This window comes from Palaemon carinicauda, chromosome 15 (genome assembly GCF_036898095.1).
Source record: "Palaemon carinicauda isolate YSFRI2023 chromosome 15, ASM3689809v2, whole genome shotgun sequence".
Taxonomy (NCBI): domain Eukaryota; kingdom Metazoa; phylum Arthropoda; class Malacostraca; order Decapoda; family Palaemonidae; genus Palaemon; species Palaemon carinicauda.
Genome location: NC_090739.1, coordinates 64904036 through 64911535, shown reverse-complemented (window position 1 = coordinate 64911535; position 7500 = coordinate 64904036).

Genomic DNA, 7500 nt, shown 5'->3' with positions numbered 1-7500 from the left:
TATGTCATTAATAATAATAATAATAATAATAATAATAATAAGAAGAAGAAGAAGAAGAAGAAGAAGAAGAAGAAGAAGAAGAAGAAGAAGAAGAAGAAGAAGAAAAGAAGAAGAAGAAGAATGCAAGGTACACGAACGGAAGTGTTCAATAGTAGTGTGCCACAAAATCATAGTGTTGTGCAGGAAGCAACGAGATCCCTGGAACAGCAGAAGAATATTTCTGATGACTATTTTAGGTGAACAATAAATCTCTCTTCTATTCCATGAATCTCTGTAATCATTCTGTTGTGCTGAAATGCGAACTGATTCTCAGATAACGATGCCAGAATGTGGCTTAGATTTGCTGTCGGATTTGGTCTTTTATGTGTTTCCACTTTGAACATCTGGCGTCTGATGTTTTCTCAGAAATATTATTCTGTATTCCTAGAAGTATCTTGCTGTTTATTCCTAGAAATAGGAAGAATATTGAATAGTAAGGCTGATATCCCATAATTTCTCAATTATTAGAATTTCTGTTCCTATCGGAAGATTAATTGATATGGGCTATGAAATGTAACTTTTTAATTTTCCTTTCTTTATTCTATGGTCTTGATGCAGAAGAAGAAGAAGAAGAAGAAGAAGAAGAAGAAGAAGAAGAAGAAGAAGAAGAAGAAGAAGAAAAAGAAGAATGCAAGGTACACGAAAGGAATTGTACAATAGTAGTGTGCCACAAATCATAGTGTTATGTAGGACGCAACGAGATCCCTGGAACAGCAGAAGAATATTCCTGATAACTATTTCAGGTGAGCAATAAATCTCTCTTCCATTCCATGAATCTCTGGAATCATTCTGTTGTGCAGAAATAGAACTGATTCTCAGATAACGACGCCAAATTGTGGCTTAGATTTGCTGTCGGATTTTGTCTTTTATGTGTTTCCACTTCCAACATCTGGTCTGTGATGTTTACCCGGAAATATTATTCTGTATTCCTGGAATTAGTATCTTTCTGTTTATTCCTAGAAATAGGAAGAATACTGAATAGTAAGGCTGATATTCTATGATTTCTCATTGATTAGAGGTTCTGTTCCTGTCGGAAGATTAATTGATATGGGCTATGAAATATGATTTTCCTATTTTCCTATTTTTATTTTATGGTCTTGATACATGAAGATAGATATAGCCCCTTTTGATAACTCTATCTATACAATAATAAGCTCATTTCGAGGCCAAAGCAAAAGTTGTGTACAGTATTTTTGGTTGAAGATCAACGAGAAATGTAAAAGCCAGATCTTGACCTATAATTAAAATGTAAACAAAATTCATATTCATAAAGACTAAATACCCCAATAAGAACGTAGACATTTTAGACGGTCAATAATTAAGATCTGTTAAAAATAGAAATAGTAAATGGTGGAATAACTCACGTAGAAAATTTTATTTCGGTCGGTCCTTAGAGCCATAGTTAGTTCATGTTATTCATTTTGTAACAGAGGAGATGGGCTTCAACATTGCGGAATAAAATTTAACACCACAAATTTAAACATTATTTGAAAAATGAATATCTTTTTAATTTGTTTACATAAATAATATATCTTCTTAATTGTTATTGCATCTTAATTACAGGAAAATATATATATATATATATATATATATATATATATATATATATATATATATATATATATATATATTATATATATATACATGTGTGTGTACGTGTGTGTGTGTATGTGCATATGTGATTTTTCAGCTTATGGCGCCCTGCTCAGAGCATACAATGTGAGATTGTTGGTGGAAATTACCTGGAATCTGGATTTTGTCCAACAATTAGAAAGCTATTTTCAGGCAATGTTTTCATATTTAAGCGTTATCTGCTCATCTCATTTCCTGTATTTTCGTAATGGTTAGTTTACATGTGCTTGTCAGATAACGAAAGGTGATTCCAGGGAAGGTAAAAGAAAATGTTTTAAAAAGTCTGATTCATTTTAATCATTAAGTCTCTAGGAAAAAATATCGTATATTGGTCTCCTCTTCAATTACCAAAATAAGTTAAAAAATTTGAATGAGAAAACTCCGACTAATAAGTGCCAGAAAAAAGTATAAGAAGCTGAAATGAATGCAGATTTGACGTTTTCCCATTATTGGTATGATAACATTAAAAGTGGTTACCCAATGTTTTTAGTGATGGTGATAGTCCCCTTAATTTTAATGATGTTAAAAGTTTATTAAAAACAACTTATAACTCTTCTTCCAAAGTTAATTGTGATGAAGAGGACACTCTTTTAAAGTTTATAACTGAATTAAAAACTTCGACCAAGCTACTTTAAGATCTTGACATGACCTTACACTTACTACTTAACAGCAAGTAGAGGGTCTAGTTAAACTTTTGCTGGGGTTTTTAGAAGTAGATATGAGCATCCCTGGTGATTGCTTTGCTTAAAGGATTGTCTCCATACAACAGTAGAGGGAATCTGTAAGTTATTCCACTGCTTGAACTTACTTTTCTCAATAGACCATGTTCATCTAGAAACAAGATAAACTGTGTTATTTTAGGAGGATTTTCCTTTAATTATGTTAAATCTTTTTGTAAATAAAGACAAATATCAAAACATTATTCACGTTGTTCAATAGATAAGCAAAGTTATACTGATGCTAAAGAGCAATTAATATTTGGCTTTACCTCTGAAGATATTCATAAGAATTTTGTTATTAAGGAAATTACTTATTTACATTTAAGAGATGTTGATGGTCCCTTCCTTTTTCATTTACAAACTAAGAACTACCGATTATGCAAGTGGGTAAAAACAATCCAAGATTTGCATCAACGAGTTTGTTTGGTACTTATCCTGGTTTGGGCTTAACGACCGTTTCCGTCGTCTTCCAGTTCAAATTACAGTAAATATCTTATCCTTCCTTGAACGATATTATTTAATATTTCTTAGTAGCCTGTTAACTATATGAAATTGATGAACGCATTACTAAAGGGATTGAAAGAAATTCTACCCAGAATGTTAACAAAGTAAAATATGTTCCTCCCAGAGATAAAAATTGTCACTTTGGTTGTTAAAGTAGTAATGTATTATTCAGAGTCGAATGTTTCACCTAAAGGTTACTTTTGTTAAAGGAAATATTGCAGTTATTTTTTTTTCATTAATATATATTCGAAGTTTCTTTCCCCTACAGATACTTGCAATTGCTGACGTCCCAACACAGCTATATTAAGTGTGTACGATTTAATCATGTTTCTAATAAAAGTTACTTTAGTTTTAAAAAACGCTTCTTGAAGTATAACGGATGATATATCAATTATCTATGCTGTTTCCTTTCTTCGGCAAAATATCTAAATAGCTTAAAGCCAAACAAGTTCATTAGATTAACTTATTTGTATATAGAGGATATTAATTATTATCAACTATAATCTCTTATTTAATTACTTAACCTAAAATTTTCTTTAATGTAGTTTCTGAACGAATGTTTCAATATCATAAATATTTTCATCTCTCCCCTGGACTAATGAATATTTTATACTTATTGCAACAGGAATGACCTATACTGCTCAAAGAGATAGCTTGTTTATTAAATGCTTGGTACTCTTAAAATGTCCTTCCTGCAGCTATTAACGGTTGTTTAACCATTTGAATGACGCCTCCTCCTTTTTTGTTATCTTCTTTTAAACCTACATGGTTGTGTAAAGACAGCTAAGAGTAAAATCATACCAAAACTTTGCTAGTGTCCGAAACACCAGATAATCTATCCGCTCTTTTAAACTAATATGAGTATCTTCTTGGATTTTCAATCATATTGTGATACTATGCATTATATGCATTGCTAAGACTGTTCCGGATCGCGGGCATTTTTACATCATTGTAGGTACAACGAGATCATTCTGCATTTGCCAGTATCATAATCTTCGTTCTTGGATTAACAAAGTGAGTACCAAACATATTTAGAGCAGTTACGTATTGTATATCGTACCCATTTTCGTTCCCTTACCTTAAATAATTCCTCCCTCATGTCGTAATTCAATACTATTAAATAGTTAAATCTTATACTAAAAACGTACTTGAAACGTCGTTTTTTTTTATTTTGTGTGTGTGTTTTGCCACTACACTTGGTTCTAACTCTTTTGTTCAATGATTATTATTTACGTGTTGGTAAGGACTATATATAAATCTTCAATGGGTTTATTTGGCTGGTTTTAAATTTGACATGGGTTTTAAATATGGCTAATCACATTGATAACATAAGATGAAACACTTACTTCAGGATATGTAGATTATTCAAACTTCATAGTTTCCGTTCTCTGGCGGTATTTTTTTTTCCGTAACTGAATGGTTTTTCCAGTCCTGTTTGACTTGCAGAACTTAGCATATATTACTGTGCATAATTTCGTAGTTTTTATTTCCAACTTCTAGCGAAAGTTGAAATTGCTATACGAAATGGGCGGGTGCTGTATATTTTGGCCTCTTTCATATTGTTCGATTAAAATTTGAACATAAATTCATTGTTTAAGTCCATTGTTTGTTTTTGAGGGACTGATTGTGGGTTACTGTTTTTTGTATAACTTTATCATTAACTGGCTCTTTTTTTAACCAATTACGAGCTTCCAAATATTTATGCATAAGAGTTCCCGGTTGTTGTTTAAAAATAACTTTTTTTTCATTCGCTTCACTTCCTCCATGATTACCGTTGGAAGAAAACCGTTTTCACAGAGGAATTCAAACTTATATGGAAATTTGGTGTTTATTTCACTTTGTTCATTGATTATGTTTCAAATACATAGTTAAGTTTATAGCTATCATTGCTCACGTGAATATAACAATATCCCCGAAAGAATTATCTACTTGATATGCGTGCGCAGCTTTTCCATGTTTTGTTTACTAGAACAGATGAGTAGTGAGGGTTTTTTTTTTTTTTGTGAGAGCCACAGCGAAGCAGATATCATACGAGATGCGTGATATAAATTCTAGATAATTATGATTCTTTATTAGTACCACACGCGGATGACATACGCAGCACATTCATGTACCGCTTGCCAAAACGGAGGAGCAGATAGATAATTTTTATTTGCGAGCTAAGGTAGACATGACAGTGCAAGAAAGCTTTTGAAGTACATGATGTGAATCTTATGTAATTATGAAAGTTTAGTTTCACGCCTCTTACACGAACCATACATTTTACCAACTGGTTATTAGGCATTTCAAACCATTCCAATTGTTTATTGTGTTTCCCCACCCAATACCCCGGTTTCCCACTGGGGTCCTTCCGTTATTGATTTTATGCCAGGGGACTGGTGGAAAACTCCTAAAAAGATGATTTGTCCCAATAGTCTTGGCCAGAAATGGATGTATCACAAAAGAATGAGTAGGAAATATACATGGTTTATGTGTTTGTCTAGAAATTAAAGTGTCATATTTACCATATTTTCATATAATAATATTTAATGTTGGAATATTTTTCTTTGAAATGAATGCTATACCTGGTGTTCAATATAACATTATAACCCCTGTGATATGAAAGCGAGGTAGAAAAACTGACTCCCAGCCAGAAAGATGTCCACAGATTAATAAATTTTCAAAATAATTCAACTTCTATCTTATTGCATAAATTATTTATATATATTTATAAATGGTAATAGCAAAAACTTTCAAGTCAATGAAATTTAGATTGCATGAGGTGTGTAATTTCTTATTTTGTTAGGCGACGTGCTTCATATTTCAAGATATATATATATATATATATATATATATATATATATATATATATATATATATATATGTGTGTGTCTGTGTGTAAAATATATATATATATATATATATATATATATATATATATATATATATATATAGATAGATAGATAGATATATATAAGGCTACACTCCCACCTGTGCACATATGTAGATATACACATACCATTATATATATATATATATATATATATATATAATATACAGTATATATATTATATATAATATATATACAGTATATATATACATATATATACATATATGTATGCATATAAATAATGGTATGTGCTTATCTACATAGGTGCAAAGGTGGGAGTGAAGCCTTATATATACATATATGTGTATATATATATGTATATATATATGTATATATATATATATATATATATATATATATATATATGTATGTATGTATTATATATATATATATATGTATGTATGTATGTATATATATATATATATATATATATATATATATATATGTATATATATATATATATATATATATATATATATATATATATATATATATATATAGGTGCAAAGGTGTGAGTGAAGCCTTATATATACATATATGTATAAATGTATATATATATATATATATATATATATATATATATATATATATATATATATTATATATATATATATATATATAAATATATATATATATATATATATATATATATATATATATATATATATATATATATATAAAACAAGTGAGGTTGCAGCATTAGCCCGCGAGATAGTCAAATCTAGAAGAGCTTTCAGGAAAAGGCTAATTAATTTTCCTTTTTCATCAATAAAATAAACCTTCCAATACCTAATCTAATTCACATCGCAAATCACTGCAATACTTCCAGTGAAAAAATAAATCTTAACAGATATTTCGCAGAGTTTGTTCCATGTCGTTCACTTTCATCAAAATATTTGGATGAAAGTCTCTCTGGATACGGATGAGATATGTGTCTTTTCTCTGAACCTTTGGCAGGAATCTCCCTTCCATTCCTGGAATCCCCCTTCCATTCCAAGAATCTCTATAATACTTTTGTTGTGCAGAAATGAGAACTGATTCTTAGATAACGACGCCAAGATGTCTTAGATTTGCTGTCGACTTTGGCTTTTGATTTGTTTCTTCTTCCAACATCTTTTCTGTGATATTTTCCCAAATATCATTTCAGATTCCTGGAAGGAGTATTTTGCTGTCCATTCCTAGAAACAGACAGGGTGCTGGATAATGATTATATTTTCGTCGTTCTTTACTAGACACGAGTTCTTTCAATCAGGGGATTAAAAGATTTAGTATGTGCAATTTCTTTCTATCCTTTCTTTGTTTTATACTCTTTATATTTAATCTTCCTTGTAAATTAATAGCGTCATATGTACAGTTTTCCTCGTGTTAGTGAAATCTTTAATCCATCGAAGAGTTTATAGAATTTGAATCAAATACCAATAAGAAATGTATAAATACTTAAGAACACATTTGTGAGCAAAATCTTGACATGATTAAAATTGAAAGGAAACCAAACCTATAAAAACTTTTGTATTGAATAGCACAATGAGAAGGTAGATATTTTAGACTGTCCTTTATTAAGGGGATCTGTTAGAAAGAAGTAATAGAGGAAAGAACTCGCGTAGCAAATTGCATTTCAGTAAGTTTAGTCATTTTCATTTTATAGATTTCTAATTTGTCATAGTGGTAAAGCCTTTTTATTATGTATATATGTATATGCGATAAAATATTTTGTTTGTATGTATATATGTATATGCG